Raw genomic sequence first — 27,273 nt, 5'->3', positions numbered from 1 at the left:
ACACAGAGAGCACATACACGCCCACAAGCACATAGACTCGCGTGCATGTCTGCTGAGCTTTACATGGTTACATCAGCGGTGTGTTTCACTCAGAGCTCAACTCCACTCTCCACACAGAGATACTTGAGTGTATTTCCCTTCAAAGATCCTACATTTTCAAACAGCGAATCCTGGATAAGAACTGCCTTGTTTAACCTATGCTTTAACTTACGTTTTTGACCCCAAAACACAAATATTTCAGAAGCAATGGAAAGTCTCAGTTGTTGTCAAAAAGGTTTAACAGAAAAAGCACAATTATCTTGATGAATTATCCAGCCACCCACAAATTCAGTCAGACTTGGGCTCAATTTTTCTTCATTTACAATTTCTCTGGGGGGAGGGTATAGCTCAGTGGAGGAGTGCATGCCTAGCATGCACGAGGTCCTCCCTTAAAATAAATAAATAAATAAACCTGATTACCTCCCCTCCCAAAAATAGTTAAATAAATCCAGGAAAAAAAAAAAACTCTCTGGTCCCAAAAATTATTTTAAAAATAAATAAATAAAAATGAATTTTCTTGGGCAAGATGTAAACATCGCTATAAATATCTTTGTCTTCTATATAAAAGTTATAATAAACATTAACTGATAAAATTTTACAAAGACTTAGAAACTTTGAAGTCCTACGTAAATGTGAATTATTAGTTTTTATCCATTAACTCTTTCCCAATATGATAATTCTAACTTTTAAATATAGAAACCCTAGCTACCCAGAATCTTCAGAGTGTATTAATTTGTTTACGATTCTAAACTATGAAGTCCCATGATTCTATGAACAACTGTGAAGCTCTCTTTGACCAAGTGAAAGGCTTGGAGTAACTAAAATGCCTTTCCTCTACAGTTCAAGTTAATATTATCAGGAAGTTCCAGAACACCTTATTACCCACATTATTCTTTAGCTGTTTTACTAAAATGTAATGTAGATAGAATAGTCACATACCTTAAATATGCCTTTCAACTTAGATAACTCTGTATAGTTGTATAACCAACACCATAATCAAAATATAGAACATTGTTATTATCCCCAAAATTCCCCTTGCCTCCTCCCCAAGTCCCTCAAGTAAGGTCCCAGGCAGCCAAAGACCAGCTGCTATCATATATTTTTCTAGGCTTCCACATAAATGGAATCTACAATATATATTCTTGCTGCCTGGCTTCTCTAGCACAGCATAATGTTTCTGAGATTCATCCCTGTTGTTGCATATAGAAATAATTCAATCTTCTTTATTACTAAATACTATCCATAATAATATATCACCATCTGTTTATCTATTCACCTGCTGGACATTGGTTTATTTTTATAGGCTTTCACAAATAAAATTGCCACAAATATTTTTATATTGACTGCTCTGGACTAAATTTTGTCCCCCAAAATTCGTATGTTGAAGCCCTAACCCCCAATATGATGGTATTCAAAGATGAGGCATTTGGGAGGTGATTAGGTTTGTATGGGGTCCTGAGGGTGGGTCCTTTCTGCCCCTGCAGAAAGACGAGAGGGCTTGCTCACTCTGTCTGCCGTGTGACAGTGCAGCAGAAAGATGACCATCTGCAAGCCAGGAATGGCACTCTCACCACAGCAAGCCCATGCTGGCATCCTGATCTCGGAATTTGAGCCTTCTGAACTGTGAGAAGGAAATTTCTGTTATTTATGCCACCCAGTCTATGATATTTTCTTACAGTAGCACAAGCTAAGACACTGACCTTTGGACATATGTTTTCAATTTCCTTGGGTAAATTCATAAAAATAAATGAAATTATGGGTATGGTTAATTTGTATGTTAACTATGTTAACTAAATTGACAAACTGTTTTTCAAAGTGTTCGAATCACCTTACATTTCCACTGTCATTTTTCCATTGTGTCAATATGTAAGTTTCAGTTCTATGTTGTCAGAAAAACTTTATGTTGTCAGTTTGATCTTCCCATAATCAAGAACAAAAGTCAAACATAAAACAAAGTTGAAAAATTTTACTAGGAATATTTGTATTCCAGCACCTCGATTGTACTGTTAGCATACTTTTTATCACAGGTCTATTTCTCTACATATCCCCCACCCTTCCATTAATCTAAGTTATTTTCCGTGCATTTCAAAGTAAATTGTAGACATTGGTGCACTCTTTTCTGAATAATTTAACATTCAAATCATTAAACAGACTTCACCATTTGTTTACATTTTTAAATTGAGGTAAATTTTAATACATTTGAATACACAAGTGAAAGTACACCCTTGATGAGTTTTGGAAAATGCTTGTATCTGGTGGACTAATGTCTAAAGAAGGAAAACAAAGATCACCTCAGAAGTTCTCCTCAGGCCGTCACTGCTAATGGAAATCAATACTCTGACTCTGCCATCATAGATTGGTTTTGCCTTTTCTAGATTTTTACTTTGTTCTCCCTGCATCATACTGAACCATACATACTGAGTTAAAAAAAAAAAAACTTTTGTCACACACCCTCAGGCATGGAATTTTCAGTACTTTGTTTCAGACAAGGTTTGTACCCTTGGGCAAAGGTGCTGAGCTCTGAGAAATCGCTACCTCTAAGCAGAAGCTCTGCAACACCGCACAGGAATGGGATTCAACAGCAGTGCCCTGCCACCCACAGAGTGACACCCCTGCTCTGTGAGTGGGTGCTTGGGGGCAGTGGCAGTGACAGCCCCTGTTCCTCTCAGCTTGTCCACGGAGGCATGGGACCTCCACCCTGTAAGTGTGCTGGATCAGGGGTGACCGAGGTTGAGTATTCTCAGCCTGCCAGGTTTAAAGCAGAACTTCTAGCCAGGAGCAAGGGCTGGGTGGAGGAGAGGCGCTTTGTCTCAGTCCTCTAAGCTGTACCAGCTAGAAGAGCTTCTGCATCACGCGGCTGTGACACATGGGCAGGACTAGCGGCCTCCTCTCCCGTAGTGAAACGCAGACTGGGAACCTGAAGGTGACAGGAACTTCCTTCCCCCATCCCAGCTGCTCGGCTACCCCTTCCTGCCATAAACCCCCAAGAGTAGTTTCCGTAAGATGGCACTCCGGTGGGGGGGGACAGAAGGGTTTGTGGATCAAATTCTGATGACTCTTGCCATTCTTACTGATGTTAATTAGAATGTTTTGAATAAAAGTTTTTACATTTTACATTGCAGTACACCCTTAGAAAAATTTTCAGAAATTATAGAGGATCAGTTTTGGTAACCTTTTTTCTGGTTTAATGCTTATTTTTTTTTGAGAGTGTGCCCCTCTTCTCACCCACCATTCCAGAAGTAGAAGCCCGTGAAGTCCATTCTTTCATTCCATAAATTGGTAATCTGTGTTTTCTCTTGTATTTTCTTTTTGGATCAGTTTAGCCAGAGGTTTATGAATTTAGTTCAAGATTTCTGAACAGCTACTTTCATTTTCACTGAATTTTCTCTATTGTTAGGTTTTTTCTCTTTAATCTGTTTCAACTTTCATTTTTTATTTTTTTCTCCGTTGATGTTGTTATTTTTATTTTGTTTCTCCAGCTTCTAAAGGTCATTGGTTTTAAACCTTTCCTCTCTTTTAATATAATAATTGAAAGCACTAAATTTTCCTCTAGTCACTTTTTTAGCTGCATCCCACAAATATTCTTTCAGTTAAAAATCTTTAAATTTTCCTTTTGATTTCTTCTTTGACTTTCAGTTACTTACATGTAGTTGTCCAAACATTTGGGGATTTTTTACACATATTGTTTTGTTATCAATTTCCAGGTTATTTTGTGATTCTAAAATAAACTCTGTACATTTGCAATCTTCTCAACTTATTGAGAGCCCTTTTTTGCCCCACCATATGGTCTATCTTGATGACTGTTTCACTTCGATTTGAAAATAAAATGTATTTTCTGTTGGCAGTGGAGTGATTTCAATTAAGTTGAGTTGGCTAATAGTGCTTCTTAAGTCTTATATATTTTTATTAATTTTCTATATATTATATCAATTACTGAAGGGGCATTGTTGACACTAGTAACTCAAATTTTGAATTTTTTATCTATGTATATATAATATATAAATATATTTTTTATTAGATAGATCCCCACTTCTTTCAGTGTTGCCTTTTATCCCTGTATCCAAAGCTGCTCTTATTCAGAATATTGAGAAAGCACATTTCCAAACTCCCCTTGAAATGAGTGGTTGCTGTGGGTTTAAGATTCTGCTTTCTCCAATCTCATAAGCAAAGTACAAATCATCCGTCCATCTTACAATTTCCAGACTTTTCTCTCAATCTTTTATCTGCTGTCATCTTCTACCTCATTCTCTCCCACTTTAATTTTGAGGTTATGTGTTTTTCATTATTTTATTGTCAGCTTAGGGTGGATTCTGGAGAGTCGACTAAATATACCTATATATCCACCATGTTTAACTGATACTAGCAATAGTTACCATAGTGAGATTCTTGAAACAAAAACTTAATGTTTTATAATTTTAAAAATAGCTTAGTTATTTATGGTAATTCTGCTTATTAGAACAACATGCCATAATTTAAACAATTTTTTATAAAGAGTACATCCTTATGCAGAAAATGCTTGTGGTGAAGAATGGAATAATTTTACAGTCAGCATGACTGCAGTAGTATTTCAAAACATCCTTTAATGGGAAAGCAATAAGAGTTAAACGGTACCCTTCAACATGTTAGCAGTGCATAAAAGTGATAAAACTATAAATTATTTGTAATTATTTTACATCATGTCTGTGCTCCCTGTGTTTACTTCGATGACTAGACAACATTTTGATAAGGAAAGAGAAGTTGGACAATAGAGTATATGCATAGAAAAATGCCTTATTCACATCATAAAAGCTTCATTTCCAAGTCTTTGGTAAAAATCAACAGTGCCCCTTTCTACGCCTAGCTGGCCACTTGTTTCTACCAGCTGGACATACTGGCAATTCACCAGGAGAATGGCGATCACACCTCATTTCCATAATCATGGAAACTGTTTAGCAGCTGCTGTTTCTTTTCTATTTAACCTTTCTATAGGAATATGTTCTTTGCAAAAGGATTAGGGAATGACAATTAGTGAATCTTGGTACCAACAGTGTAGATAATGTAGACCCATGGAATAGCCAGCCATTAACTAGTTACCGAACTACATGTGTATGTGTGTGTATATATATGTATATATTTATATATATATTCTCAAAACAAATATTTGTATCTGTTGAATGAAAGTTTGACTTCAACATGGCTATTATAAAAAATACTGTACTCACTTTCTGTATGATAACAGAGAAATCTATTTGAAGTGACTTATACCAGTTGTTTTCAAACTTTGGTGTCTTTAACATCTTAGTACTTCTTTTTTTTTCATGGCACATCTTAGGTCAAAGAAGTACCTAACAGTTCCATTTATTTATTAAAAAGTTTCAAAAATGTAGTGAGTATTTATATCCCAATAGCTAAGTAGGGTTCTAAAAAATTATTTGTCATATGAGAAGAATTTCATTCTTAAATAATCATAATTACTGATACTAAATGTGCCTTTTGGGCTCTGTACTCTCTCTCAAGCCTTGGAATCAGATTAGACACCATCATCTTTATTTGCTATTCCACTCTGGTTTTCTTGCTTTATATTGGTACTCGCTTATTATTATAGCAACCAGTGAAAACCCAGCTTCACAAAGCTATGGCATCACTGAAAAATATCCAATTGGATCCAATGTTGAAACTATGAAGTATCTCAAACTAGCGTAGTTCCTATAGATATTGAATATCTCTCCCTTTTTCTCAAAACAATTAAATTGTCCCTCAGAGTCCTCTCCGTGGTTCTCTGGGATGCCTCAAATATCATTTTGGAATTGTAGATTTGCACACATATTAACAATATTTAAAAAGCTAATATCTACTCTGCTTTCAGAAACATGTTTGGATTTAAAGAAATTAGATGATCCTTCCATAGAAGTGGTTTAAGTCCTAGAGCTAAAAGAATCCCCGAATTGTATCTAATTCAATTAACTTGCTTCACAGATGAAGCCATTAAAACAAGTAGATTACAACACTTACCAAAGGACACAGAGCTAATTAACAGAATACCACTGTTATATCATTTTTGATGTTTAATTACAAAGTTCTGTTGACTTATCACCCTTCATCATTGAAAAAAAGGAATGTCTTTAGCCTTTCATCTCCTAGTCTTGCAAGAGTGGGGAATATGTTCAATAAATGTCCCCTTAGCTTATTTAAAAGTCCAGATAGGTATGCATGGTAATTCAGGTCTGATTCTTTTTTTCACATGATACGTTTGAGAATTGATTCTTACAGTCACATGATGCAAAATACAAAGTTTAATTCACTCACTAGTTGGATACAAAAGCAGTAGTACCCTTGCTTCTTGAAACCAAATCTTTAAAACTATTCATATGTTATTAGAATAGCTTTCAGCGTAACAACTCTGATCTATATTTATCTTAATCTCACCAATTTTTGCCTTATTAAGCAACTTAAAATTTTGATTATTTCAAATATATTCAACTATTTGTTCTTATGGCACTCAGACACAAAACACTGAAATAAAACCAAGGAATTGGTTATAAAAATAATTGACTATTAAATAACTCAAGATTAACACAGAACTGCATGTATTATTTTATTGATATGCTACTTTATTCAGCCTACCAATTTACTCAAAATGTTCTTAATTGCCATATGCTGTGGTAGCTTCCAGGAATTCAATGCAGCACAAAATGCCTATTGTTAGTAGTTCAAAATCTAGTAAAATACAAAGAAACATAAACAAGGAGCTCTAATAAAATATGGTGAATAATATAGCAAAACAATCATAACATTAAAGACAAAAAAACACAATTTATTCTATCTATACAGGTCAGAAAAGAATTCAGAAAGGAGGGGACAATTGAACCAAGGGAGAAAGTTTGGCCAGGATGAAGAAGTCTGAGCATAAAGAATCCTAAACTTGTAGGAAATTTCTCGGAGGGAACTCATAGCTAGGTGTGTTGCAGTTTGGAAAGGAGGAGAGAGAAACACAGAATATTATTGTGGGAAGGAACAACTGAGGAAGCTGAGTCTCAGAGGGGCTACTGACTCATATTACCTGGGAGGGACTCACAGTCTCACACTCAGACCCCCATAACACTCAATAAAAAGTGTTTCCTTCAGAGTAAGTATTCAGCCATGGTTCTAACTCACATCTTCAGGATATGTCACAGGCACCTGTGTCTGAACTCTAATGATCATCTGATCCTGGAGTCTTACTTACTTTCTCCGATCTTTTAGATTCCCATCATAAAAATGTGGGTAATATAAATTAAAATCCAATAACCAGAAGAAGTGATAATTAACATCACTGAGAGAAGATAACGAAGTTCAAGTTGAAATGATTGTATTGTGCTTTTAGTAGGGACTGCAGAAAACTGGACAGTTCATTCTCTACCTAAAGGGACATCCAATGTTTAGTCCAGGTTCAGTTGGAAAAATGTCATGCTAAAATGTAGCCCAAAGTTTTGTTAGAGCTTCCACTTTTTCAAGAAAAGCTAGAAATCTGGATCTTTAAATGCAAAATCTTCAATTTTTCAAGTGCTTTCTTTCAGCATTAATCATGTACCTTGTGTTCTCCCTGCATCAACAGGCATTCAATTTCATGGCTATTCTGGAGCAGTACTAGAGGAGTGTTTTATTTTTACGACAAGCTATAGAAACTTTCCATAATTTTAACAGTCTTTACACTGCTTGTGTTCACATAAATGACCTGCCTCTAATGCTCCTGCCAGCTAGCTAAAATAGCCTTAGGAAAATGCACATCACTCACACAGCTTACCTATGGGTATCTCAAGGGAAAAAGGATGGGTTGAACCGAGTTGTCCTGGTTATTTCACAGACAGTTGAAAACAGAGTAGATTCTGGGACCTTTGCATACTAATTAGCCTCAAAGATAACAAATAAGATAAAAGACTTTCCTCTCTTTTCAGCATTATGAACTTTCTGGGCTCCGGGCATTGGGTGACCTGCTTGGCCAGGACCACAGCTAGAGGATGCAGTAACAAAGTGAAGGAGAAAGGAAGGAAGATTTCCCAAGAGGCAGAATTCCATGGAGAAAGCCCCTGAGGCACTTAGGGAAACAAATTAATCTGCACCTGGGACTGTGCAGCTTCGTCCAAGCCTGGCACTTGACTCAAATCACCCTAGGCTGACACTGGGCATTTGCCATCATCTGCCCTCTGCTTCACTACCCTCCTGACTTTGACCATCTTTCTTCACTACTTTTATTTCTCTCTTGCCTATTTTCTTTTTAAGTAAAAACTTCATCCAGTTGGGTCTTTAGACAAAGACAACTGTTAAACCCTAACAAGAATTAATAGCGAAGGCAATTATGGCACCATATTTTTGACACTGTTCTGATGAGCGTTTAGGTTTGTGTCTTTATTGTCCTTATTTCCTCAAGGCTGCTCAGCCGGCAGAGTGGGGAAAGCACTGAGTTAGCACTTGGACACTTGGGTTGAATCCCTGTAATGAAGTGACACTAGGAACTATTTAACTTGTCTGAAAGTTGGGCTTTTCATCTCTAAAGTACCATAACTCTCTCGTCCTTGTATTTCACTGAAGATTAACATAATTAATTTAGATTAAATCACTCCTATTCTTCCCCTCCCCTGAAACCGATTTGAATTACAGTAAACGTGCGCGCGCACCTGCGCACACGCGCACACACACACACACTCAGCTTATAAAAAGTAAAAAGGATAAACAAATGTATTCCATGCAAAAGCTAATCACACGATTACAGTCTGGATCGGGGAACTCTAACAATGATCTTAAACAAGCCCACCTGAATCCACATAGCTACTCAGAGCTGTTAAATTCTGCTCGGAATAGTCTAAGGTGCAAGGTGAAAAGGAGGGTATGGCTACTAGCACAACTTTTCCTTCTCACAGTTGAAGAATGCTCCTAGTTTTCTTTTGAAGAAGCAAAATTCAGAATTTTCCTGTAATCCTTCTAAACGAAATAGTCTCTGCTGAGGCCTTAAGGTAGTTTACAATGTCTGATGTTCAACCCTATATAAAAGTAAGTCCAGTGGAATCACATCATATCTGTCATTATCATTTATCTGTATTTGCATTATTTACCTATCAGAGAATTGCAGGCTGACTCAGATACGGGGATTATCTCAGGTCCTAACTATGTTAGGTTATTTATTTTCTCTCTGGAATTGTGAGATACAAACTAATGATAGTATGACTGAGGAATATTATTTTGTGGGGGAAGGGCAGAAAGGAGGATTTAACATGCTTCAAATATTCCTCAGTCTTTGGTATGTAATCAGTGCCTGCAACAGTGGACTTTGTCATTTGCTACATGGACAACAGCTTTAGTGAGCATTCTGAATTAAGCTTTACTTTAGTAAAGAAGGATTTCATTAAACTTGTTTCCAAAAATGTTAATGCAAAGCAGTTGTGCAAAATATTTAAATTAAAATATGGCGTGATTATGGAGGCATTTATTCCCATGGTCTGTTAGACCAGCATCTAGCACTGTTGTAACTCCCAGGAGAGCAGAGGCCTGGTGAAAGCTGATGCAGACTCACCAAGAGGAAGGAAGTAACAATTGCAATCATTCCTTTACAGATTCAGTACAAGGGGAAAAAAATACAAAGACTACCATTCTTTATACTGAGTTCCTTTTATATACAGTTATTCTTGACAATCTGAATGAAGATTAAAATCCATTAAAAGAATAAATATTCAGCAGGAGGAGAGCTCAGACATTCACAAGACAGAGCAGCAAGCAATGATTCTCTTACCAAAAGGAGACATATCATTCAGCAGTTTCTGAGAGTTTGCCTTCAATGGCACCAAAATAATGAAAAACCCATTTCAGTGAAGTGAAATTAAAACCTACTGAATACCGCAGTCTTGAATTTGATTCCAAAACATTTTTAAAGCTATAATACTCGACTTAAGATGCTCCTAAAACTTACTGCCTCATTTCTGTAAAGTAGTTTAGTTTTCGAGGGAAAATAATTGCTATATGCAAAGAAACTGGCTTGGTTTCTGCAGAATAAGTTTGTTTCTCTATATATGAATTAATATCTATATGTTATGTATATATTTTTTGCCACATAAACTTTTTTTCCTACGTACAAAAGCACTTTGCCAAGGAAAATAGTGAAAACATCACATTCTCTTTGGTTCCTAAGAAAAAAGAATGGAGAACTGAGTAGGACCCCTATTTTCTTTTTCTGTTGGATTCCATGTCTTGTTCATGGACTTTTTCAGTTACGATTCCCTCTATTGAAACATTCACACTAACTGGATGGAATCCTTTCCTTCTTCAAAATTCCCTAGATTTTCCTAGTGATTATTCCAAACAGCTTCTTTATACATCTAATCATGGCTCTCTATGGGCAAAGCTTACTCCTGGAGAGGTAAGTCTCTTGAAGGCAGAGATTGGATCCACTGTGGACCAGAAGTATGCCTCTTGCCTGTCAGGTGCAGAGGTAACCGGTGCAATCAAACTTGGAATGAAGAGAAACCTATCTTCCACCCGACCTAGTTGTCAAATGAGAAGTTTTCAACTTAAAAGGGTACTAACAAGCTTTCTTTGACCCCAATGGCCCCTGTGTCCTTATTCTGCCTGCCCCGGCATGACGAATGCTAAGTATCAGAAAGGCTCAACTACCCCAAAACAAAGACGCTTTAACATCTTCTACATTTAAAAACTGACATTCAAACACCCATTTTCCCAGTTAAGAGGAAGTTTTTATTCTCTCAAGAAAACGTTAAATCAACCCATTTCCGTAAGTGCTTTGGCTGTTGCTACAAGGTGCCATTTAAAGGACTGTTTCCACACAGTCTGACTAATGCCGTCTGTGACAATAACAGTTTTGCAAAAACAAACTCCTCTTGGCAACATCACGCTGCGTCTTGTCAGGCTTCACAGGTATAGCTCTTTCCATTGACTCTGCTCAGCCCCCTTCGCCATTTCTTGTTTAACTTTCACAGGCTCTCACCAGCCATCTTTCACCAAGCCTCTGTGTCCAGCACAGGTACCAGTTCAGATTTCTCTCTTATGGAGTTCTGTTTTCAGACCCTTGTTATCTTTTTCTTCCCAGCAGATCAATTATAGGGTCACTCAGTTCATACAAATAGCTTTCCTCACCTGGGACTGGCATCCTGTGACCTTCCTTCCTGGAAGTCAGGGTGCTCTGTATATGAATGGTTCATTTCCTCTCAACAGTACCTGTGCCCAGGGCTCTTGGGAATGGCAGGCAGTTTTCTCCAAGCCACAGCAAATCAGTTACACCCTTCCACCCAAGCAACTGCTTATCTACGCAACTTATATTTGCATACTGATAAAGTAAAAGCCCCCTAACTGACTCCTCCCATAATCACGGAAAGCTCCTTCAAGGTGACTGCTGTCTCCCAACTGTGCACACAGAAGTGATGAGCAGGGTTATTGTTTATTCTTAATCACAAATGGCAGTTTCAAAGACATAATCCTCCTTAATGCCCACTGTGCAAAAACAGCAAAGAACAACACTGGGGCTTATGTAAAAAGTACATGTGACATAAGTGTCCCCTTATTACCAGTAGAACGATGGTTTTCCAAATCTGTCTCTGACATTCTCTCTGTGACTTACTGCAGCTGGTCTCTCTGGTCATTAGTGTTTACGTCTACCATAGAGAGAACCGCAACACAGCTTAACAAAACTTTTTTTATGACTCATCTAATGCATGTTTGTTCTTATTCATCAGCAACATAAAGTTTTTGTCCTCTAAATGTTCAAAATATGTTGGTTGAAAAGACGGTCACATATAGACTGAACAACAAACAAATCAAAACATGATTACCACAACAGAATTACAGATAAAGTACAATGGGAATACCATGAAGTTGGAGTTTAGCTCAGGGAAACAACATTGTGATCAAATAATAGATCTGGGGAGCAACAAATGTGATGTTTTCAGTCAGGGCTTTCTGGGTTCAACCCTGAGCTCTTTCCACTACCGCACTGCAATCCACGGGAACTGCATAAAGATCAAACTAAATATCGCTTATGACAGGAAATTTCAAAATAAAAATTGTTTTTAACATTTCATGTATAAATGCTACTAATTATAATACTTTTGATACATTTTGTGTCCCTCACAGCTCTATTATATACTCCGATCTGCATGTCACCGGGGGAAAAATGTGTTATTTCCAATGCAGTGGGAAAAAAACATGGGCTTTGGAGTAGATTGCTAGCTATTTAAGCTCCCTGAGCTTCAATTTCCTCATCTGTAAAAAGCTTTGCAACATTCAGAGAGAAATTAAATGAAAAAGTGAAGGTAAAATGCCCAGCATACTATTTGCACAACTTGCCACTCTAGAAAGGTCAGTTATCTCTCCTTAAGTTAAGAGAAAATGTTCCTCTAAGTCAGTGTTGCAGAATATTAGAACCGGCAAGGACTTTAGTAATAATCTAGTTTAATGCCTTATTTTTCCAGAGGTGTATGATAAATCCAATAGATTTGATTTTTACTTTCCAAAGGTCACACAGACAGATTTAAAAAGATAATTTTCTAACATATTGGAGAACCCTTTCTGTACCCAGAGAAGGGCTGCAATGCTTAATAACAACGCTGGCCTGGATTTTAGAAAATCCATTTAACATCACACCTAAAATGTGAGACAGGCTGAAAAGATGCCATTAATAACATCATTGGAACTGCTTTCATTATAAACAGTACTGCCTGTATTCTTATTCTTCTCCAAGGCACTGTAATTGTGCAAAGAAAGTTGAAATGGTAGTGCAGAACAGAAATATATTTTATAAAATAAATAATTGTAAAAGGTGATTTTAAATACATTTTTCATCATGAGGCTGATGCTTAATTTTTTATATGTAATTTTGAAAATTATCTGATTTGACAAATATCTTCATGTTCCAGAAAACCAAGTAACTAATTTTTATCATAATACTGCATTATAACTTAACTTCAACTAAATCAAGTTAAATCCATGTTTAAGTCTTTCTTTCCCTTCAAGCTTAATCTAGGAAGCAGAGAAGGAAAGAGGAAACCATCTGTCGCAGAATTACTACAGAAATGGCAGTTAATTTTGTTTGATTGTCAAGTTTATTGATTATGAGTTTTGCCTTTTGTGAAGCTGTGATACTTTTCAGTGAAAATAATTAGGAAATCTTTGTTTCATTTTGGTAAAATTGCCAGAATCATTCTTTGTTTACACAAATAAAGGAAATAAGAATGAACCTAGTATTTTTCAGAAAGCTGGTAACCAAGGGTTTTGCCTAAAAAGCCCTAACTACAGCTTAAGACTTAGTTCGTTGATGTGCAGAACTTCAGTTGGTCATACATTAGAAAATTTTTTGCAGACTCCAAAAGTATTTTCGGAGGGATGGACCCAAAGCCCTCATAATCTTCCCACGTGGTAACATGTGTGGTAACTTTTGTGATCTAACCTAGTCACATCTAAGGCACAGAGTAACCACTTTGGAAAATTCGGTTCTTTCCCCTGCATCTCCGGATCTACTGTTCCATGATCTCCAACGTGGATGTTGTAACTTTAACTTCTCTGTGCCAAGGGCTTCTGACCCTGCTTACCCAGGTCTTCACATAGCCTTAATTCCAACTTGCCAGCTTTGGTACATATTTTTCAATTTTAACGTTTTATGTTAAAATTTTTCATCTTCATAATATATTCTCTGCTACCCGTGGGTTCTTACCTATTCCCTTTAAGCCTTTCTTTGGCCTCCTTAATGAAATCACCATATTCTACATCCACAAGCAAGGACTTTCTATACCTCAGTGTGAAGCTGACCTCACTGAGGAAACTTACCAGCAACTCAACACTGCAAATATAGTACCTTTATATAGTTCATTTTTTTAAAATTTCTTCCCATGACATGGAAATCAATAAAGATTAAAATTCAGAATATCTTAGAAACCGTGTACCTCCATGGATTTTACATTCTTATTGCAGAATATGTTTGTCAAATGCTCCTTTTATGTAATTTTATGCATTTTATACATAAATGTGCATAATAGAGAACTTTTTAATAAACAAAATAATTTTACATAACAGAAAAAGGATTTTAATAATATAATAAAATTAAAATATTATATGCAATGACAAGAATAACATTTATGTAATAAGAAACCATATAGAAAAATAAGCTCATTTTAGTGAATAATTTTGAATTTGGGGAAGGGTATTTATGAGTGTTACACTATTATAAAGCCTGTAACACACTAATTATTTCTGGGTTCCATTTTGGTTGCTCAGTATCAACAAAACTCTGATTCACACATTTAAATACACTGTAAATAGGGACAATGTTTAATTAAGCAAAGAATGCGGAAAAGACCATTCTCTTACACTCAAGAAAGAGTGTCTTACCTTGGGTTACTTTAACACAACGCCTACACTAAACTGCAGAAAACCTTAAAATGTATTTATCTGACACCTGTCATGCCACATATTGGACACGTAGACGTGAACTGATAACACATAAGCTCCCCCTCCAACGGTATCTCCCACAGCCCGTAACACAGTGATCAACAAGCCAAAAAGTCTTTGCCTGTTACTTTTTGGAAGCCTGACTCATATAATAGGTGGTGGGAAAGGAAACAAGCACGATTTTTAAAATAATAAATAAATTTTGTGCTCCTCAATTATCATTTTAATTCTACCAATGTGCACATTGTTCTTCAAAAAAGTAGACTGTAATTAATTAGAAAATCATATTATAAAAACCAGGACAATTGCAAAACTATACTAAACAAGACAAAAAACACATAAAAAATAAGTAAAAAGCCACTAATGAAGATACAATGAAATTTTAAAAACACACAAATTTAATCCAAATGCAGGCAGAAAAAGGGAACTGAATAATTTTTAAAAAGTGGAATAGAAAAAAACAACTAACAAAATGGTAGATTTTAGCCCTCAAATATTACTAAATGGATAATTATTTAATCATTTAATCATCATATGCAAAACATGAACCTTGACCCACAACCATTACATAAACAAAATTAACTTAAATTTATCATAAGCCTAAATGTAAAACCTAAAACTATAAAATGTCTAGAATCATATCCAACAGAAATATCGAGACCTGGGTTTAGACAAAAATTTCTCAAAAATCATACACACACACACACCCACCTACCCACCCACACACACAAAAAGAACAAAATGACAAATTGAACATCAACAAATTGATAACTCTGCTATCCAAAATTCAATGATAAGAAAATAAAGGAGTAAATGACATACTGGAGAAAATGTTTGAAAAACATAATAAAAGACTTGTACGCAGAATGTATAAATAACATTCAAACTCAGTAATAAAAAAAAATACAGAGGGGCAAAAATTTCAACAGACCCTTTACATATTGTGTGTGTTGTGTGTTCATATGTGTGCACTCAGCTTCACTCACTGATGAAAGGTAAATTAAAATCACAATGAGATACACTTAGTTTGAATTTGAACGGTGTTCCAGTTTCCTATTTTGTTAATTTGCCTTAACAAATTAGTGCAAACTGGGCTGCTTAAAACAATAGAAATATATTATCTTATAGTTTTGGAGGCCAAAAGTCCAAAATCAAAGTGTTGGCGGGTTGCTTCCATCTAGCGGCTTTAAGGGAGAATCTGTTTTATATCTCTTGCTAACTGCTTGCCGCTAGGGGTAATTCTCGGCAGCCCTTGACTTACAGACCTTTGCTTCCATCATTGCCTCCAACTCACATGGCCATTCTTCCTGTAAGTCTGTTTATTCCCCCTTCTCTTCTTTTATAAGGACTTAACTTGGTTTTATACCCCATCCTATTCCAGAATAATCTCATTTTGAGATTCTTCCCTTATTTACATCTGCAAACACCCTTATGCTCATAAAGGTCTCTTTGTGAAGTTCCAGGTAGATATATCTTCTGAAAGCCACGATTCGATTCTCTACTAACTCCTAGAATACATTTTTTTAAGTGACATAATCTGGTTCCGGTGATGACATAGAGAAACTGGATCACTTAATGCATTGCTGGTGAATATGCAAAATGGTACAGCTACTTCAGAAAATAATTCGGTAACAACACCAGCAATCCCACTGCAAAAGTATTTATCCAAAAGAAATAAAAATTATAGTCACATAAACCCTTCATGTGAAATTTTAGAGTATGACTTTATTGGTAACTGCCCCGAAGGCGTTCAGAATGAGCCTTCCCAAAATACGTCACTTTGGCATGTGGATTATTTTGCGCTGAAGACAAAGCCCAAGAGACTAGGAAGAGCTTTTTATCTCTCCTTTAACTACCTGGAATAATTTAGGTAGGGGGCATGGCTCGGAATAAAGCTATTCCCAGAGGCAACCTTTTATCTGAGTGACCTACCAGCAAAGCAGGGCAAACTACTAATTACCAACCATCTGCTCATCTTACTGTGCTGTGATTACCCTCCTGTCCTTTGAAGCCCCAGGCCCCTATCCATTCCTTAGCTCAGGATGGCACAGAAGCTCAACTGTCCTATGTGCCCTTGAGTCTCATATTTTTCAGGACTCCCATACGTAGAAAATTAAATTTATTTTTCCCGTGTTAATCTGTCTTATGCTAACTTGATTCTTAGACCAGCCACAGAACCTAGAAGGATAGAGGGAAATGTTTCCCTCCCCAACACGCCAAACTGGAAATAAAGCAAATGTCTCTCAACTGATAGCTTCATAAGTAAAATGCAGTGCATCCTGAAATTGAAGGAATACGCCTGAGCAATAAAACAGCTAGTTTTATAATAAAAGAGCTTGTGATACATGTAACAGGTGAATCAATCTGAAGTGCATTATGCTAATGGAAAGAACCTAGACTCAAAAGACTTCACACTGTATGACTCCATTTATATGACATTCTAGAAAAGGTACCACTAGAGAAATAGAAAGCACTTCAGTGGTTTCCAGAGATGTGGGGTGAGGGTACATATTAACTACAAAATGATACTAGGGGATTTGGGGGAGTGATGCAACATGTTCCACATCCTACTGGTGGCAGTGAACAAACCTGATAACAGGTATAGAACAAAAGATCTCATTTAACTTGATCATTATGTCAACTGCAGGAAATGAGAATTTCTAACTTTGTTTCTAATATCTGAAGAGTAGGGAATCAGAAAATCACATACATTAACCAACTTTAAACATAAACTACTTCATTCCATACCCCACAGGCTTGCAATGGCTCCGTACTGCACTTAAAATGCCATTGAGGAGATGTTGTGTACTAGAACTTGGACCACAAAGGGACAGGAAAGACACTGATCTCAGTAGCATTCCAATCACAGGAGGTGGGGGCAGAAAGGGAGAAAAAGAAAAAAGAGAAAGAATACTGCCAGCTGCCCTTCGTCTAAACAGAAGGAAGTGAGTGAAATTTCCTGATTATATAAAGTTGTCTCTCCTTCAAACTCTTGTATGAATATCACTATTTTGTTTTGGACATGTTAACCTCACTTCATGTCACGTCCAGCATTAAATGAATGTTCTGTGGATTCCAACTTCAGTCGAAGTGGCAACAGATTGAAAATTCAATCACCTCAGTTTTTGGAATCATAAAGAGACAGTCTTTTGATGTAGCTGTAATTTTCTAAATTCACTCTTGAGATAGGAAGGGGGCAAGGCACAGCCATTCAAGGAATGCTACAGCAATTAACATCAAAATGGTGGAAGAATCAACCCCCAGTAGGCCTTGAGGTTCAGGATAGCGGAATATTTAACTTTTAGTAGATCTTGAGCTTCATTATGTGCTTATTGTAATATATTAGCATGATGAATAACGTGCCCACAGGCACCATGGCAGTTCCAAGGCTGGCCACAAAAGGTCAAAAGTGGGAACTGGCCAACTTCCTGGGAATCCCAGCCCCTTCCCCAGGCTAGTTAGACTGGTCCTTCCACTTATTTGAATATGAAGCTACCAAAGCCCACAAGAATGGACAGCACTGCCCCTCACTGCCTCTCTCTCTCTGTTTGGAGATGGCCTGCACTCTGTCTATGGAGTGTGTACCTACTTTTACTCTAATCTGAGCACCCAACTCCACACCTCGTGGCCTTTCTCTTGCCTTTCAATGTATCTCTCTGAATAAATCTACCTTTACTCAACTGTGGCTCGCTCTTGCATTCTTTCCTGTGCAAAGCCAAGAACCCACACTTGGCGGGCATGTCCCAGGGGCTCGGCCGAGGCCTGGAACATGGCCCTCCTCATGCCCCACATCCATTTTTCCTGCATCACTCTGGCAGAGTTTCCATACAATAGGAAGACAGTTAGTTGAGGAGGGGAAGAGGATTGGAGTCTGTTTATTTCCTCTTCCCTTGCTCCTGTCGATACATGAAGAGCAAACATACATCATCAAAAACATGTCTATGGTCCCAAAGCATTCGGGATATAAATTCCACTTTGCCTTCTTACTATTTACACAAACTCCCCCAGAAACAAGAGGAATTAGAAGAGGAGTCACTGGCCGCACTTGGCCCAGCCCCTCTTTCCTGAGCCGCAACTCGTGCCCTGAATCATGCATTTAGCAGACAGGATCAGACATGAAACCACACGTGGAGGTGAGAGAGATTCCTTTAAAAACAGCCTGCCTGCAGAATATACGTGATTTGTTTTCCCCACTCTTACTCCCACATTGTAAACCCACTGAGAAAGTCCTCAACCCTGTCGGCGTCCAGCCCCCCTCAGAGGAAAGATGATTCAGCTCTGAAGCTGGTTTCAGGTGTACACAGCATCCTTCTCTTCAGCTGTATCAGTAACCAACTCACCTGTATGAAACCAGTATCTACTTTTCAGTTCATTCTGGAATTTGAGAGGGAAAATTATCATCTTCAAACCTCACTTAAATATCCACGTACTAAGATGAAGGCAAAGGGACATTTCCTAACAGAAAATTACTAGCCATAGTCATTAGCTTATTATCTTTTCTGATTATCTGGAGCTGTGAGGAAAGTTAGCTGAGGGGATAATTCAGCCTTAGAAGAGGTGAGCTCCGCAGACATCCTGTCTTTATGAGACAGACGCTCATTCAGAAAGAATACACTGTGAGAGTATTTTGCTCAAAGTAACCCAGTCCACAAAACTGGAAATGGTTTAGAGTTTTATGCTTTTGACCGACATATAGTTCAGTAGGTAAAAGAGAATTAGAAAAGGGTAGACTTTAGAGGGCAGATTTTCCTGTTAGCCTTTCACAATCCTCCATACATCCAATGCCCTCATTCTTTCATGTCCAGACATTTTAGAATGCAGAAAAATATCACTTATAAGATGTGACTATGTCCATAAGATTATAAATATCATTTTCAATTTCTTCATCTGCAAAATGGAATTATAATAAACAAATCACCAGGTTGTGGCAAGTATGAAATATAATAATATAATTAAAACACTAAGCATAATAACGTGTTCAGGTTATACTACAAGCTGGTGATTAATAGAATGTATCCTCTAGAGAGAAGTAGAACTATTAGAATTTTGTTTTTTTTCACAGGCCTGATTCACCATCATAAACATCTGGGAATCCATCCTGACATCTTTGAGCACCTACTGTGTCAATCATTCTTCTTTTACTTTTAGTTCCTAAAAAAATACCTAAGACTCAAGCAACAGAGTGTTCATGGTACGATAAGCCTTTAGATACTACATTTTTAAGATCAGCTTAAATAGTGTGTGAAATAATTCCCACCTTTCCAAAGAATAGGAAGAATTTATACCACTCCCTGCACTGAATGGATGTACAAGGGAGGCTGGAGTGGAGCCTGCTGAGAACAGGCTGAGTGATCCCTGGGGATCTGTGCTCAGCAGTTACCTGCCAACCACTGCAAGCTGTTTCTACTCAGATCTAGCTCGCTTAGCTTTTACAGCCCCAAAGCCAAGGGAAGACACTGTGAGAAATAATTGAAGGGAAAGTAGGACTCAAAGGAAAATAAAATCGCTGCTGGGTAATAAGGAGCAAAGCAGGAAAATCAGGAATGGATGTAAACAGAAAAAAATAAAGGTACAGAAAAATGAGAAATGACTTCATGCATGTGCTTTCAGGCCACATATCCTATACCCTACCGCAGACACATATTAGCTGGATGGCCTTTGGATGTTATTTAAACTCTCTGAGCCTCATTTTCCTTCCATATAAAAAATGGAAATAGAATTGATCCTGTACGGCGGGTAAGATGGTTAAGTGAAAACGCACGTGGAGCCCATGACACTCCTGCTAGCACCACAGATACGCATGCTGCCTGTGCCCAGAGGACATAAAGGAGAGTTAGGAGAAGCCCCACGACAGAGCGAGGAAAATATAACAAAGAGAACAAGAGCTTTGGAGTCAGAGAAGCATTACTTTATGTCACAGACCTAGTGCTCTGCAGCATTTTGACATTTAGACTCTAAGCTTAAGCTTCCTCATCTGTAAAGTGATGACAATGAGACCCTCAGGGCAGGACGGGAAGCAATGGAGACGCGGTGGGGAGACTGCTTCTCACTGTGCATGAACAGCCCAGAGTGAAACTGCATTGCCTCTTACTGAAAATCCTAAGACATAAAAATGGAAATGAGTATTTTCCCAGAACTTTCAAAGATCTGTAAAGGACATTCGTGTTTATTTATTTACATCCATTTGTTCATTATGTGTCTTCAGTATTTCTATGTCCTACATGTACAAAGACGTATCATGGATTTCTAACCACACGAGGCAACTAAATTCTTCGAGATTAAATAACGAATATCTAGTGTTGAGACAGAACCTGGAAGTCAGGTTTATCTCAGTGGAAGCCTAAGTGTTTTTGAACTACACACCCTTCCCACTCTGCTCTTATATCAATCTGGAAAATATGTCTATTGGTTAAAAAAAAAAGAAAGAAAAAAAAACCCAAAATACCACTTTGCATCAACAAAATGGCACATCTTCCTGGAACTCTTGGACATGCAAGGGCTGTGGCAACTATCCTGTAATTCTCTAAAAGAAAAAAAAAATGGATGTGTGGGTGGAAGTTTATAATAAATGACAGAAAGAGGAAAATGTCATTAAGAAAACTTTGAAAAGTTTTATGGAAGGAAGGCCTCAAGAGTGTGTGTTTCAATGGCAGAGATGTATGCATGGCTAAAAAGCAAAGCAAATCCTGAAAAATGAACATTTGTGAGTTAACAGTTTCAATCATGAGTTCAATCATGCCCCTCAGAAGCACCTCTGAAGTTTTTTCAAAATGCTTGAGGTCAGGCTGAATCCTTGCTGTTTGGCAAGTGGAGTCTACTCAAAGGGCTGAGGCTCTCTGTGGCCCCATATCAACACCCAATTCCATGGCCAAGAGTCAGAGGAGAGAGAGCATGGTCTTGACATGCACTGGCTCCAAAAGCCTCTGGAATAAAAAGGAACCATACAATCATCAGCCAAAGGCTAGGTTTGGCGTCCCAAGGCCATCTGTTCAATAATCCTGGAACAGGGAACAGTTTTAAATACATGAAAACAGTAGTCTACAAGATTGCAGCTAGTAACCAACTACAATTCTGGCCAATTGTTACTCCACTTTTCCCAGGGTTGTTATTTATTTTGTTAAAAAGAAAGCAGAATTCTGGAGGGAAAGAAGTGGCTTAGGATAGAGAATCAATGTTTACCCTTCCAGTTATAAACCAGTGTTGAGTAACTGTACAAAGGAACATGTGATAACTTTTACGATTTCTTATGACTGTCAATTAATATAAGCCTTAAGAGTTAAACCCATAAAGAAGAGACATCCATTCATTTTTTTTTTTGATGCAATAAGCATTTTCTTGGCAGGTAGCATTGTTGAGTCAGCTTTATCTTTAGAATCTTGACTTTTTTATTTCAATAATATTCATATTTAATGGAAAGAAGCTGACAACTAAACAAAGAAAAGTATCCAACAATTCCATACATTTTAACTTCTATTGGTACATGGTTTGTTTTTGTTTTGTTTTGTTTTGTTTTGAAGGGACGGGCAAATGAGAGAGTAACTTTAAATCAACGTAACCTTTTTATTTTCAGTATCATGGAAAATAAAAATCTTTAAGGTGACCTCAGGATACAGTGTAGTTGTGAACAATGGGTTAATAAATCCAGGATCATTTCCAGTAAGTAATTTCATTACTTGCCATATACCACTATAAGGAAAAAGACCAAAGCAACAGACATAAATTCTCTCAAGCCTCTGTAATATACTTGAAAATAACACTGGGGACCATCGAACAAAACAGAAAACTAATAAATCAAACAGAAGGCTCACCAATGGAACTACCTTAACAATCTGGAAGGGCTGAGATTATACATAGATTCTATCCTTTGAATTTTCAGGTCAGCACGGTATTTATGGCACTGTTCTCAGCAGTAAAACAGTGTACAATATACAGCACAAAGCTGAGTGTAGAAATTTTACTTCATGTCTTAGGTCTACCACCCCGAGCACTTCTGCGACTTTAAACAAGTCTCTAATCATCTCTAGATCTCATTCACTTAATCCAAAGTAGCTCTCACATCCCCTCCAGCTCGAATATTCGTGGGCCTAAAACTTGCTTAGGGAAATATATCTTCAAGTTTCCACCATAATAGAAAATGCAGACAATCAGAACGCCTTACTATATTAGTTGTGTTCTCCAAGAAACAGAATATGTATGTGTGACAGAGACAGAGAGAGCCTGAGGCGGGAAGGGAGGAGAGAACAGGGAAAAAGAGGTTTGTTATTAGAAGTGGCTCCCACAATTATGGAGGATGAAAAGCCCCATGATCTGGAGCTGGCAAGCTGGACACCCAGGGTTCCTGACAGTGTAGATCCAGTCTGCGTGTGAAGGGCTGAGAACAAAGAGAGCTGACGATGCAATACGTAATGCAACAGCAGGAGAAAACCGATGTCCCAGCTCAGCAGTCAGGCAGAGAGAGAGAATTCTCTCTTACTCAGCCACTTGTTCTGTTCAGACTTTCAGCAGAATGGATGATGCCCCCCAACATGGGGGAAGGCAATACGCTCACTCACGTCTACAGATTCAAGTGCTAATTTTGTCCATAAACAGCCTCACAGACACACCCAGAAAGAATGTTTAACCAAATATCTGGGCACCTTGTGGCCTGGTCAACTTGACACAAAGATTAACCATTAGACTGTTCTTAGATATTTTGATTGGATCAAATACGCCTCTTATAAAAAATTGCAGAAAGAGAATCTCATCTTGATATTAAAAGAAATGAAAAAAACATGTCTTGATGATATGGCATGCTTCATCTTGAGGTCAAGGGGTAGGAATAGACTATCATGGCCTGGAAGATGCTACCATAAGAAAAGCTGATTTCTAAACTCGAGACTTAGGCTCACATCCATGCTTAGGTAGCTAGATTAGAATTACTATTGTGATGATTTATCATCGTATGATTCAGCCACTCTGGAACTCAAGATGCATGGTGAGGACAATGGCTACCTTTATGTGAAATAATAGAGCTTAATTGCTAAAATGGAGTCAGGGAGATTTCTGTGGACCATTCATGAACCCATATGACACTGATGGAAAGACTGTTATTCCTCATAAATGTAAGGGCCACAGAGGTCTAGAATGACCAACTGAGGTCAGTCCCGAAAATGTGAAGAGAGTAAACACACAGTGGTGGTAGGAGTGATGTAGTCCTTCCAATCTTACTGTGCTAGGACTGATAGGAATTCGGCATGGAATTCTGTACTTCTCTACATGCCGCAGCAAGATGGTAGGACTATAAGGATAATCAGCTGTGAAGGAAAATTCTAGAGGCCAATGCTTGAAGAACCCTGCCTGGTATCCTATTTATGTTCTTCCTCAAATGTCCCTACTTCAGTAACTAGAAATAATCCCTAGGCAACTATAAGTATAATTGGCATATTTTAAAAATTAAAACCCTAATTAAACAGATGAAAGCTTCATATCATAGTAATGTGTGTATTAAAAGAACACAGACCTTTTTATTGTCACAGGATAGTGAAGCCAAGACTTTAAGATTACACTCAAAAATCCAACTTAAAATGAGTTTTCTATAAAATCTTCTTCTGTTGTTAGTATTCTTTTAAAGTCAAACTGTAGATTTTAATGTTGGTAGAAATGAAAGAAATACAGTGACTTTAACATGAAACATAAAATGGAGCATGAAAAAGAGAAAGCAACCAGGCCAACGTAGTTTCACTGGCCATTTCCATCAAACATTTAAGAAGACATAATAACAATTATATACAATCTCTTCCAAAAGATAGAAACAGAGGGAATACATTCTAACTTAATATAAATGGCCAGCATCACCCTAATATCAAAACTAGAGGAAGATACTGTAAGAGAAATATAGCCCAATGTCTCTCACACACACAAACTTCAACAATGTATTAGTGAATCAAATCCAACAATGTATGTAAAGAATTATACACCACACCTAAGTAGGATTTTTTTTTTCAGGTATGCAAGACAGGTTCAACCTTGAAAAGTCAATTAAGATAAGTCACCATATTGACAAGCTAAAGAATATTAATCACATAATATCAGCAAATGCAGAAAAAACACTTGACAGAATTGAACATCCATTCGTGTTAAAAATTCTTAGCCAACTAGGGATTGAGAGAAACTTCCTAAATTTGATCATCCAACATCATTCTTAATGATGAAAGACTGATATTTTTCTCTAAAGTCAAGAACAGAAAAAGGATGTTCTATCTCACCATTACTATTCAACACTATAGTAGAAGTCATAGCTAATGTAATATAACAAGAAAAGGATATAAAATGCATACACTACTGGGAAGGAATAAATAAAGCTGTCTCATATAGAATGCTTGTCTGTGTAGAAAATCCCCACCCCCCCCAAAAAATGTTATAACTAATAAATGATTAAAGTAAGACTGCAGGACACAAGAATAAATGCAAAAGTCAACTGCTTTCTGATATACCAGCAATGAACAAGTAGAAACTGAATCTAAAAACATACCATTAATAGTAGCACCAAAAAATGAAATACTTAGGTATAAATCTACTAAAATATGTACAAGGTATATATGAGGAAAAATTCAAACTACTAATGAAGGAAATAAAAAAATCTAAATAAATTTGGATATATTCCACATTCATAGATGTGAAAACACACTGTAATTGAGATTTCAGTTTTTTTCCCAACTTGATCTAAAGTCAATGCATTACCAATCAAATTGGCAGCAATTATTTTGAGGTTTTTAGCAAATTGATTCTAAAAGTATAAAAAAAGGCAAAAGGTCCAAAATAGCTAACACAGTATTGTGGGGAAAAAGTCAAAGATCATAGTGTCTGATCCTTTTTATATATTGCTTGACCTGATTTGCTGATATTTTGAGGATATTTCCATCTTTATTTATAAAAAATTGGTCTGTGATTTTCTTTTTTGTAATATCCCTTTTAGGTTTGGGTATCAGGGTAATTAATGGTGGCCTCATAGAATGACTTTGGGAATGTTCTGTCCTCTTCAATGTTTTGGAATAGCTTGAGAAGAGAAGGTATTAGCTCTTCTTTATATGTTTGGTATAATTCCCCTGTGAAGCAGTCTGGTTCTGGACTTCTGTTTGCTTGGAGTTTTCTTATTACAAATTCAATTTCACAATAGTGATAAGTCTATTCAAATTGTCTGTTTCTTCTTGATTCTGTCTTGGTAGGCTTTATGTTTCTGGAAATATGTCCTTTTCTTCTAGGTTTTCCAATTTGTTGCCATACAACTGTTTGTAGTGTTCTCTTATGACTTTAATATGCAGTGGGAAACGAAACAAAACAAAACAAAAAGTGTGGGACTCGCTGTATTGAAACATTTGCTTTATTGTGGTGGTCTGGACCCTACCCCACAGTATCTCCAAGACATGCCTGTTTATCGGTACTGTTTGTACTTTTGGCTCAACTGCAATGCAAACCTTAAACTACTTAAACATAGCCTATTAGCAGAAATAATTTTTTTAAATCGGAAAACATCAGAGATCAGAACCAGTAGCTATAAACAAAAGGTAACAAAATAAATACTGCGAATGAAACATAAGAATCCAGTGCCTGCATGCTCACAAAGGAGGTTACCTTTTTATATCCTCTCTGCCTCCTGACAAACATGTGGCACGAGAGACCCTGGGTAACGTGCCTGCTGACTCCGGCTAAACTGTGTCAGTATTCTTTACTTGCTGTTACAAAAGAGGATTGGGGGCATTTTAGTCTTTACCATCCGTGTTCAAATACATAGAGATCGCATGTTTAGACTCATCCAAATCTATATTCCAGAGTGAGAACATACTTAGCAGGTAACTCTAATTTAGCTACACCCTCCTCACCCACATTTCCTAAAAAACAAGATTATAGCCCTTCTTCTTGCATTTTCGAATGCTTTCCTCTGACTGATTCCCAAGACATCCTTCATTCCTTACCATTTTACTGACCTTTCTCCTTTTCTATTTCTAAACATTATCAATTATAGGGAACAGTTTTTTTTCCTAGACCCTGGAAAATAGTCTGATTTTAATTTACTGAGCTACCACAAACTAATTCAGATTTCAGCCAAAGTATTTGAGCAGTCTATCGTCTGTGTTTTCAGCTGTATGTTGAGTGATGGGGCTATCAGTTGTTCAGCATAGTAAGTATTCTCTGTTACTTCTTGCTATTATGTTTCTTTAAATGTAAATAGTAGTAGTAGTAATGATAATAATAATGAGGAGAAGGAGGAGAGGAAGAAGAAAAGGACAGGGAAGAAGAAAAGGACGGGAAGAAGCATGAGGCGGGGAGAAGGACCTGCCATTCAACGGGTTTCTAAAAAACTAATGGGCACATAGAGAATTTTATAAATCATGCTTCATTTATTCTTTATTCTTTCAAGTATCACTGAGAACCAGTCAGTAACTCCTCCTGGAGTGAATGCCTTACACAATATTTAAATTTCTTTCCACATTGCACTTACTATTTTGAAACTAGAGCTAAAGTAAAAATAAAAATAAGTAAGTTTTTTTTTCTTCTGGGCTGTATTATGTCCTTCCTCATCCTTTTAATCTTCATGAGTCTCTGCTGAATGAATGTCTGAATTACATTTAGTTTAACCAAAAACAAAATTTTTTTAAAGGCCAGAGGAAAAGCACCAGTATGCATTTTGAACACACTAAGAGGTGTTTTTATATATGTTGAAATAACATTCACTGATCTGAAAGAAGAAAATAGATTATTTCTATTGGTTGTAACTATGTAAATATCTTTCAGTTAAGAGCATTTTTCATCATTTCAATAACAAAAATCTCAAGTGCTTACATGGTAACAGGC

General features: G+C 37.0%; 1 long non-coding RNA gene across 3 annotated transcripts in view; it reads right to left on the bottom strand.

The window, feature by feature from the left end:
* Positions 1–27,273, bottom strand: part of LOC140685782 (uncharacterized) — a 281,092-nt gene that overhangs the window by 88,191 nt on the left and 165,628 nt on the right. Inside the window, exon 3 of one of the 3 annotated variants that reach the window (XR_012059214.1) lies at positions 1,303–1,660. The exons of the other annotated variants lie outside the window; for them this stretch is intronic. This is a non-coding gene — a long non-coding RNA (uncharacterized lncRNA). Of the gene's footprint in view, positions 1–1,302; positions 1,661–27,273 lie in introns of those variants that run through there. 3 annotated transcript variants of the gene reach the window in all.

This window comes from Vicugna pacos, chromosome 15 (genome assembly GCF_048564905.1).
Source record: "Vicugna pacos chromosome 15, VicPac4, whole genome shotgun sequence".
Taxonomy (NCBI): Eukaryota; Metazoa; Chordata; class Mammalia; order Artiodactyla; family Camelidae; genus Vicugna; species Vicugna pacos.
Note: the sequence above shows the minus strand (reverse complement) of the source record. Positions and strands in the feature narration are given on the sequence as shown.